The sequence below is a fragment of the Ananas comosus genome, linkage group 1, assembly GCF_001540865.1.
Source record: "Ananas comosus cultivar F153 linkage group 1, ASM154086v1, whole genome shotgun sequence".
NCBI lineage: Eukaryota > Viridiplantae > Streptophyta > Magnoliopsida > Poales > Bromeliaceae > Ananas > Ananas comosus.
This window is the reverse complement of record NC_033621.1, coordinates 15,624,943-15,636,328: the sequence shown is the minus strand read 5'-3', so window position 1 is coordinate 15,636,328 and position 11,386 is coordinate 15,624,943.

Here is an 11,386-nt window from a genome sequence, read left to right as displayed (position 1 = left end):
AAATTATAAGAGTTAAGATTAATTAGTGTATAAGAACATTGCTCTAATAATAATTATATTTTATATAGATACGTTCAAAACTATATGTTAGCTCAGTTAAAAAAATCTAAATAATTTAAACTATAGCAAATAACTATAAAAAAAAAAATAAAAGACTAATTAGTAGTTCGATTTGTTGTTATGCATTATAATATGTTCTTAATGTTCAAATTCTCGAGTGCACAAAAAAAATAGAATTAAAAGGTGAAAAATATTTTAAATCTTAAAGATTCCTTAAGTTTCCTTTTAAATATTTTAAAAACGGTGTTTTATGATTTTATCTATTTAATGAAAATTAATTATGGTTGTTAATTTGAAATTGCTTACATAATCCATATAAAATAAGTTTATCTTAAAATAAATTATTCAATCCAAGTTTGTAAAATAATGCGAAACAACTATTTTGTCTTTAAAAATTACAATTTTACGTCTTTCTTTGAAAAAGAAAAAAGCCTGTGAAATATAAAAGAAACAATTAAGTGCCATCCAAGTACATCAAAGCAAAAAAATCAAATAACAAAATATGAAGAGATAAATACAAATTTATTTTACAATATATATACATGCTCCAACACCAGATTTTTTTTCTTTAAAAAAAAAGATTGAATATTGTAACATGTACATTTAATTTTCTCTTTTTTGTTTTTTACTTTTATTTTGTATCTTTTGTTTTAATCTTTCTACTTACCCCTTTATTTAAAAATTTAAAATAAATAAGTAAAATAAATAAAAATTCATCACCAATCAAAGTCCAACTCCAGATATGCGCGAACCACTACATTAGGATTCAAATATTATTTTATTAGATATTTTAATTATAAGTAGGATTATTAACAATATTATTATCTTATAATATAAATAGTATTAGTTGCATACACTATCATAACAATTTTATTTCATCTCCCTCTCTCTATTAACTGATATTCTACTTAATTTTTTATTTTCATTACATCTACATTTGTAACATATTGGTTTTAGTTTTTATTTTATTTTATTTTTTTGCATTGTGGAATTTATAATAATCTATAGTTTGGAGAAAAAAAAACTTTACAATGGCTACTATTGCTGCTTCAATAACAAATTCGCCAGATTCTATAGATGTCACGTGGCCGTTGAGCAACAGCAAAGTGTAGGGACGCTTCCACCATCCGCCGCCGCCATTGCCGTTGCTGTGGCCAGTTTACAACGTTACCCTAAACAGTGCATGGGGTCACAAAGTGGCGACAGCGATGAATTCAGAAATCAGTTTCCACACCGTCAAATATCACCTCCTGCTAAATAAATGCCATCAAACAACATCAAATTCTTCTCAACAAGCTGCATCACCAGATCAAATACTATTTCTGGTAATTTTTTTTATAAAATAGCTTTTTTAAGTTTTGAGCTTAAAATATTTTTTAGTTAAAAAAATATAGAACTTATCTGAATCATGGACCAATTTGAGTTGGCTAATCAATCTTTTAAAATTTTGATTTTAAGCACTTTAACTGCAAAATTTGAATGCGACATTTACTTTTACAAGTTAGTTAATACATTACATGCAATTCTTGGAATAGCAAATTCATTAAAATAATTATCTTAAATTTTGAAGTCAAAATATCGATGACTGACTCAAATCAAATATATTAAAAAGTTAGATAGTAAAATTAAAATTTTGAAAGATTGAGTAGCCGATTCAAAATAATGTATAATTCCGATAAGTTTTATACCTTTATCATACTTTTTTACTATATTTAATTAGTTACATACTTTAATTCATAGGTTAAAATAATATATATCAATTTCCTGAGTTCAATTGCTAAAACATTAAAAAATGATAGAATATATTATTTTTTGAAAATTTTGGATGTTTTGAGAAAACATAAACAAATCCTCAACCTTTATTTTTTTCTTTCGTTAAGTCCAAGCCATCGAAAGTATCGATAACTTTAATGAAACTTTCCTCGTGGCAAGATTCTACTTTGTACTAATATGGCAATTTTCATAAAAAATTTTATAATGGCCAGACTTAATAAAAAAAAATAATAAAATTTGAGGATTTGGTTGTGATAAAATAAAAAGGTTGGAAAAAAAAAATAAAAATTTGATAAAAAACTAGAAACAAATTTTATATGTATTCAGAAGGATAGATCACATTTTGCTCCTAAATTTTTAGCTAAATTAAAATTTGTGCAATGTTTCATATTTTATTCTCATATTTTTATGCTATATATATGTATGTAGTGATAACAATTTGGGTAGAATGTTTTTTTGAAGAGGAATATGGATGATGAGGGTTGGACGTTCATCTATATAATTATAAAGTTGTCTAGGGTGAGTTATTATTTGGTTCTTTTTTTTTTTTCTTCTATATTTGTTATAATAAGGAGAGAATAATAATGANTTTATTCTCATATTTTTATGCTATATATATGTATGTAGTGATAACAATTTGGGTAGAATGTTTTTTTGAAGAGGAATATGGATGATGAGGGTTGGACGTTCATCTATATAATTATAAAGTTGTCTAGGGTGAGTTATTATTTGGTTCTTTTTTTTTTTTCTTCTATATTTGTTATAATAAGGAGAGAATAATAATGAGAATAAATTTTACATAAATTTTTAAATTTTTAGATAATCTCAAATAAGTTTTCTAAGTTCCTACATAATCATATGCTTTTATAAGTTTTGATTGATTACTTTTTATTTTCGATAAAGTTTAACTCTCTCGATTATAAATTCTAGTTTTTATCCCTTTAGTTTTATTCTTTAAATTTGATTTACATATACCTATGAATTTTTAAGATTATGTAAAGTTAGAAAAATGTGTTATTTTTTTTTATTAAGTGAAAATAGAAGAGGATTCTTAGTTTCATATATAGAGTAAATAATGTGATATATGTTGATATTGTATCAATCTATTTTGCAGGTTGTAACATTAATAAATAAATTCAGACGATCCCAGAGATGCATTATCGTACTTTCATCTTGTACAACTTAGAGTAAGTTAACTTTGCGATCATTTCATTAATGCTACGTAATATTATACAAATTTTACAGTTTATAGTTGTTCAATTTTTTTGTTTACTCTAATTTATAATTAGGATTTTTTTCTAACATTTTTTGTGTTTTTTTTGTTTTATTTTGAATTATAAATAATTTGCATATTTTCAGAGAATTTTCGCGGGGTGATAAAATGTGGAAGAAATACGGATGGGCTAAATTTTGCCGCCCCCGAGAATTATGCATAGTGCAATCACCATGATGCTCATGTGTTTAATCCAATTAACAACAAAGTAAAAAAAGAAAAGAAAAGAAAAGAAAAAAAATTAAAGAGCCATTTTTCATCGTTGAATTTAATAGGCATTGATCGCACACAATTATCTTCTTCGCCTTAAAGAAGATTATATATGATGCAGATGAGTGGTATAGAGATTAAACCCTTTTATTTATTTCTTCTTCTTTTTGTTAAATATATTAAAAAAAAAGAGTGTTTTACCGTCATCCAATTTCGACGGTGCATTGATCCTTGGTGTGCGTGGGTGCAGATTCACGGCTTTGAGGACATACAACTAACAATAGTTCTCTAGTTTTAGGATTACTTAAGTTTTTATTTAGAGAAGTAAAGTGTAATTTGGATTAAATATAATATAATTTAGGGTTAGATTTATTTGAATTTTTTTATTAATTATTCGAATAGGAGTTTAGTTTGATTAATTATTAATGAATTTTGAGGCTTCTTTGGTCGGTAAATAAAGTTCAAAATTAAGCATGTGGCTCGTATTCGAATAATTAATAAAAAAATTCAAATAAATCTAACCCTAAATTATATTATATTTAATCCAAATTACACTTTACTTCTCTAAATAAAAACTTAAGTAATCCTAAAACTAGAGAACTATTGTTAGTTGTATGNAAATAAAAACCTGTGAAATATAAAAGGAACAATTAAGTGCTATCCCAATGCATCAAAACAAAAACTCAAATAAGGCATAACCTGTAAAATATGAAAAGATAAATACAAATTTATTTTACAATGATACATGCTCCAATGCAGATTCTTTTTTTTTCAAAAAAAAGATTGCATAATGTTATATCTTTATTTTTTTTTTTTTTTTTTTTTTTTTTTTTACTTTTATCTTTTATTTAATCTTCCTTTTTATATCCCTTTATTTAATATTTAAAATTTAATAATAAATAAATAAAATAAATAAAAATTTATCGCTGATCTAAGTCCGAGTCCAGATATGCAGGACCTATTACATTAGGTTTCAAATATTATTTTATTAGATATTTTAATTATAAGTAGGATACTATTATCATGTAATATAAATAGGACTACTTTCTTAAATTATGATAATAATTTTATTTCATCTCTCTCTTCTCATTTAAAAATATAATACAATTTTTACTATTTGTTGCAATTATCAAATAGTGCAAGATATAGTTATATAGTATAATATTTTTATTTTTTTTAATGAACAAAAAAAATTATTTTTATTTTACAGTCTGTTGTACTCATTTCTCTCTTTCATTTCTCTATTGTCACTGCCACCACCACCCCCACCACCTCTAAGACTCCTTCCCTTCCACAGTGTTATCGATTAACAGTGAGGTTGAAGGAGCAATCTATATTCTCGATGATGATGGAGTGGTTGGTGGTGGGTGAAGGTAGACGTTTGAGCATCATACGTGAGCTTGAGGTTGTAAATGTCATAGCAGAGGTGGTTGGCATGGCAATGACGAGCAAGGACTCGCCTGAGCCTGGGGAGTGGGGGTTGGTTGTGGAGGAGATACTCGCACTTTTAGGGGCGCCTCATGCGGCAGTAAAAATTGAGGCTCTCAATGAAGGCGGAGAGGTTGATGACGAGGTAAGATTTAACGTGCGGTCGAAGGAGATTGTAAATGTTGTAGCAGAGGTGGTTGGCATGACGATGATGAACGAGGACTTGCCTGAGCCGGGGAAGGGGGGGGGGTGCAAGATTTAAAATGGGGTCAACGAGATCATGGAGTTGCAAAAGAGAATGGAGACCACAATGTAGACTCGGCGAGGTAGTTTGTATGGAGGCGGTGGGGCCGGGACGAGCGCTCGAGGCGATTGGCAATGGCGAAGATGTAGGCGAGATAGGCTGGGAGGAGTGCGGCAGCATGCAGGGACGAAGCCAGAATTTTAGTTTGGAGGCGGGCCAAAAATAGATTATGCAAAATATATTGATCTTCATAAAAAATATTAGTAAAGCAAACTATATATAATAAAAATTCGAAGTACAATAATATAAGAGAATATTTTAAAAATTTTGCTTACCATGCAAAAGTTAGAATAGTGCTCGGCGCTCCTTCAAGTCACGAAATCCATCAATAATTGAATCAACGGTGAACTTCTCGACAGTTTCTCTTTCAATATGCACGATCAAAGAATTAGTAAGAAAGTCATCATCTATCTTATTCCGGAGATCGATTTTGATAATATTTTTTTTTTTGAGAGATAGGTAGCACGCTACCCGCTTCGTTTATTTCATTTAGAAATAAACTTAGCTGAAAATATGAATCAACTAGGATTCAAACTCGGGACCTCGGGTACCAACCACCAAGCCCTTTGCCACTTGCGCTAGGGACGGTCCGTCGGTTTTGATAACGTTCATAGCAGAAAATGCCCGTTCAGTAGTTGCAGTTGAAATTGAAAGAATTAATACAAATTTAACTAATCTGTAGAGAAGTGGATATATTTCTGACTTTCTTATTGCCACTAACCATTGACATAACTCAGAAATAGTTGTCAATTTTTGCAAGTCGGAATGCCGTGAACTTTCAAATTCATAATGACAAAGCTCTATTCTCAACTCTTCTCTTTCAAACCTAGTAAAATCTTGAGGATAATACATTTCCGCAAGATTACAAATATTATCAATATTAAAAGATTTGCAACCATCTTTATGTAGTATACTAGTATCCCTACACTTAGTATATATATATAAGTGTGTGTGTGAGGGTACGTGTGTGTGTGTGTGTGAGTGCACATGTGTGAGTATGTGTAATGCCATGTGGCATCACCTCCCCCCCCCTCTTTTATGCATGCAGGGAAGAGAGAGAGAGGAGTTTATCTCCTCTCTTCTCTCCTTTTCTCTTTCGTTCGGCCGTACCAAGGAAGCACGCGAGGGACGCCGCCGCGGAGCCGATTTCGCCGTCGACGTCGCACCGCAGAGCCGTTCGAACCTACGGTTGCTGCCGTTGCATCGTGAGGAGGCCGGGCGAGCGTGGATCTTCGCCGTTCTTGACGTCGCGCCAGTGCTAGTCGCCGTCGAGGTGGGTGTTCCATAGAATTGCTTCCTAATTTCCAAGCTTTTCAAATTTCGAGCTAGTTGCTGGTCCCGTGCAAGATTTCCAGGCGACCGTGCTGCGTTTCGGCTCGTACTTCGAACGTAGGAGCCGTCGAGTTTCGACGAGGCTTGATTCGCTGGATTCAGCGACTTCCGAGAGGAAATCCACGAAGCCCTTACGTTGCCCAGATTTCGTTGAGGTTAGATTAGTCGAATCCGTGCTGTACCTGACTGTTGCGAATTTTGGACTGAAACGGTGATTTGTGCTTTGTAGAGCGTGGTGTTAGCTCGACTCCCGGATTTGGAGGGTGTAGATCGACCAGCAGGGTGGGTGCTCAGCTGTGAGGGTGTTTTGCATGTCAGAATTAGCGACTAAGGTGGGTTATACATCGGTTTATTCCTAAGTGTAGTAATAGTCGACATGTATGATTTTCTGTTTGGTAATCATGTTGTAGTTCGTTTTTCATAATGATATCCTGGATAAATGCTGCATATATTAACATGATTATCCTATTTTAAATATACATGTTGGATTGGCGTTAAACTTAGAGAGAAAACGCGAATTGGAATCGAAATGTATTAAACTGCCTGATTTAGTCTACGGAGCCGTTATAGATATGTACTGTCGCAGATACGTAGACGTATTCCAGATAGTTTAGAATAATTTACGCTCGTGCCGCGTAATGCGAGTGAGTATTTTTTGAACGGTCGTTTAGACTGTTTCGTACTAAGTGGGCAGCCGTCGGAACTGACGGTGGGCCGGTTCGCCGTTTTGGGCGTCGGAATCTTGTGCCAAGGGCACGTTGTTGTGTATTTAGACTAGTCCCCAGAGTTGCTTATGGCACTTCGGCCTTGAGTAGAACCTGTTTGAGCTCACAGAGACGATGCATACTCGGTTGGCGTAGCCTCCCACGAGTGCCCACTCGGAGGCGGGCGCGGTGCGTTTTGCCCGTTGGTGTCGCTCAGGCTAGTTTGGACTTGCTAATCCACAGGACTGTTAGTGTGGAGGTAGCTATACAGTGCAACTGACCCGGACGGGTGTTGGTCAAGTCCCAGGGACGGGTATGTTTACAGTCCCAATTGGATTGGGTCAGATTTGACAATTTCCTACAGTCGGTTAAATATAGAGCATGATAGTGTAGTGGATGATAGCGATAGAGTGTACTTCCTGCTTTTCCTTTAATCCTTGCTCCCTTCCTGTAGACTTAGTGGGTGACCGTGTCGTTTTGGGCGGTACCACTGGGACTACTGTGTTTTTACAGTAGTTCTCACGCCCAGCTTTTGTTACCTATGGTTTTGCAGAGACCACAGTTTCGCTGCCTGCGCCTTCCGCGAGATCAGGATCGAGGCAAGGGCGTCGCGAGGTAGAGCCTACCCGACTGACAGAGCCTAGAGGCACCCCCCCTACTGCAGGTAGTGTGCTATTTTAGAGTTTTAAATTCTAAGTTGTTTTAACTCGCCGGTGCGAGTAGCTTTGTATTTTGGATTGGACTTGTACTACTGAACTCAGTTGGTTAGCTTTGTATATTGACCAGCTCTATGCTACTGTTTGTAAGTATTGTATATTTTAACAGGGTACTTTTGACGCTTCGTATACGCGGAAATTCCTTGTATACGCGGATTTTGTCGGCGTGCCCGGGGAACGAACATCCGGGCCGTGGACAGATTAAGTTGGGTATCAAAGCTTTGCTATAGCCTCGCTGGTACCTAGGAAACCTAAGTTTGGCAAAACCTTAGAAAAGCAAAGACGCGAGAGCGTAATTTAATTACAAAGTCCAATGATTGTTTGTTCTAACTCCTCCTCCGAATGGGGTGAGTGATTGAGGCGTACCTGTTTTGGGCCTGAAAATTATGTTGGCTGCAGACGACATAATTTGGAGGAAATAGGCACCGCCTTCCAGACTTTCGTGATTGGGTCGAGAGTGTTATGTTATATCTTGACCCGATTTGTTCCTTTCAGCTATGGTAGTCGTCGCCGAGGTCGACCGTCGTTGCCGGGATCGTGCGGGACCTTCTGAGAGATCTGAGCCAGGATGACAGAGTGCTCGGCAGGGCAGAGGGACAGAACCGGAGGCGAGTGCACCCCCTGTTGTGGAGCGGTCCGCGACCTGAGGGCTAAGCCGCACCCTGATCTGAGTGCAAGTTGGCTGCCCTGACTGAGGTGACGAGGCAGAGCAGGGGAGTATGTTGCAGAGGTTGTGTAGAGATAGCTCAGTCACCGAGTTCAGCACCGAGTGTACCAGAGCAGACTGTTCCACCCCCTGACTTACTCCCAGCGTCAGCTCCCGCCGCAGCTATGCCCCCACCGGTGGAAGATTACTATAGCGCCAGTTGCCGCCTGCCAGGGGGCTGTCCATTGACTGAGGCCGAGCAGAGAGCGGTGGATGGAGAGGGTTAGCTCGTTCGCGATTGATTCCACCGATCTTCGACTGGTAGAGGCACTGAGGGCTGGGTTGTTGAGGGTATTGGGTCAGTGCTATGGAGAGGTTATTCGAGGATCTGTTACGTTCCAGAGGGGGACAGGTACACCTTTTGGGAGTACACTGTTGGTCAGGTGATGCACGTGACTGGTGGCGGGAGAGTGAGGCGAGACCAGAGACTGGAGCAGCGCAGCTGAGCTGGGAGAGTTCTGTGGTAATGCTATATGGGATGTATTTTTCCCCAACAGCATGAAACAGAAGATTGAGGAGGATTTGAAGAGCTCCAGCAGGCGAGGCGGACAGTTCAGGAGTTGTTCGGGTTTAACTAGACTCTGAACTGTGTTCCGTTCGTGGCAGGACGAGGCCCACATAAGGTCTACTTGTTTCGAGCGGGTTTGAGACCCGACCTATTCAGGTTCGTTAGGGCGCAGAGGTCCGAGGACTTTGACGCGTCCATTGAGCAGGCACTATGGGAAGGAGAAGAGGAGAGGTGTCACTGCGGGAGAGGGCTCAGGGCCGGGACACGAAGTCAGGACAGCAGCGCCGCTCCCAGAGACGGAGGCCCAGTCGAGTACAGGCGTCCGCGAGACCTCCACGATCGCGTTCCAGGGTCGTGGTTCTCGGACGTCAGGCGTATCCAGAGACTCCCGTCAGAGAGGACAGGCCTGAGAGGGCGCCGTCAGTGTGTGATCTGCGGAGGACCAACACTGCCCGAGACAGTGCGAGCAGGTGGAGGGGACCGGTGCTACGGGTGTGGTCAGCCGGGACACATGAGGGCAGCTTGTCCTTCCGAGCAGCATACTCCAGCACCATCGTCAGCTTCAGCTCCACCAGCCACCTCAGCAGGTCATTCAGAGCAGCACCAGAGTTACCGCCAGGAGGATAGATCATCCGTGCGCCGACAGATGAGCGGCGACAGCACCTCCGAGTGGCAGGAGTTTTATGCAACCTCAGGTGGAGGACTCTTCGCAGCCGACCGAAGTGGATGGCAGGTATACTTTGTTTCTGGCATTAGAGTTCGACTCTTTTTGATACTGGTGCATCGCATTCCTTTATTAGCCGACGCATTTGCATTCGTTTGCAGGTCTACGAGTTAGGGCATTGGTCACAGGCACGAGAGGGTGCAGATTCAACGGACCATTGTTTTTAAAGGTTGCAGAGTGTTGTTGGTCGGTCCGGTGCAGTTGGACTCGTGTAATGCCGCAGACCTGTTGTGGTTAGGGCAAGCTGCAAGGACTTCGAGTCTGCCCGGTTGGATTGGCCTGGCGCGGTACTATGCTAACGATCGATATGGAGCTGAGGACGGTGACGTTCCGTGACAGGCCAGGAGGAGTTCCACTTTCAGAGGCTGGCAGGAGAAGCATTCGCCAACTGGATATCTTCTGCGAGGGCTCGACAGATGCTGAGTATGTGGGTGTATCGCTTTCCTAGCGACAGTTGGGAGGTACCTACGGCGTGCCGGAACTCGAGGATATCCCTGTATCCGCGAGTTTTCCCGATGTATTTCCCCGCTGAGTTGACGACTTGCCCGCCACGAGGGAGATTGAGTTTGTGATTGAATGTAGTTCTGGAACTGCACCAATCTCAAGGTACCTTATCGGATGTGCGCCGGCAGAGCTGAGAGAGTAAAGCACAGCTTCAGGATTTGATGGATAAAGGTTTGTGAGACCCAGTGTATCGCCTTGGGGACGCCAGTGCTATTTGCTAAAGAGAAGGATGGTTCGCTCCCCAAGTGTTATGTTGTGGATTACGGGAAGCTGAATAAAGTGGACCATCAAAGAATAAGTATCCCTTGCCGCGCATTGAATGATTTGTTTGATCAGTTGCAAGGATCTTATGTCTTCCTCGAAGATTGATCTCCAATCAGGTTACCACGCAGCTGGGGTGAGGGCTGAGGATGTTCCCCAAGACGGCTTTTTCGGACTCGGTACGGCATTATGCAGTTCACAGTGATGCCTTTTGGATTGACGAAATGCCCCTGCCGCATTCATGGTTTGATGAAAAGAGGTGTTCAACGCTGTTCCTGGATTAGATTTGTGGTTAGTCTTCATCGACGACATTTTGATATACTCCCGGAGTGATTGCTGAAGCATGAGGACACTTGAGGATTGGTGCTACAGCTTCTGCGAGAGAAGAAGCTTATGCCAAGTTGAAGAATGCGAATTCTGGTTAACGGAGGTGCTTTAATGGGCCACGTGACTTTCGGCGGGGCGTAACAGTGGACCCGAAGAAGATAGGGCGATTCGGGATTGGCTAGGACCGAGACGATGACGTGAGATTCGGAGCTTCACTGGGACTGCAGGATAATTATCGTCCGTTTGTGGAAGGCTTTGCGAAGCTTTCCACAACACCCCCTCACACGTTGAGCGGAAGGGGATTCGTTTTGTATGGGAGCGCCTGTCAGAGGAGCTTGACGAGTTGAACTGAGGTTGACGTAGGCTCCTATCCTGCCTTCCGGTGATGGGGGATGGATTCTGATCATATTAGTGATGCATCGCAAAGTGGATTGGTTCGTGCTGTGCAGCATGGTAGGGTTATGGCCTATGCTTCACGGCACGTTTAAAGGATTATGAAGAAGAATTACCCTACGCATGATTTGGAGCTTGCCCGGTGGTATTTTGCTTTGAAGCC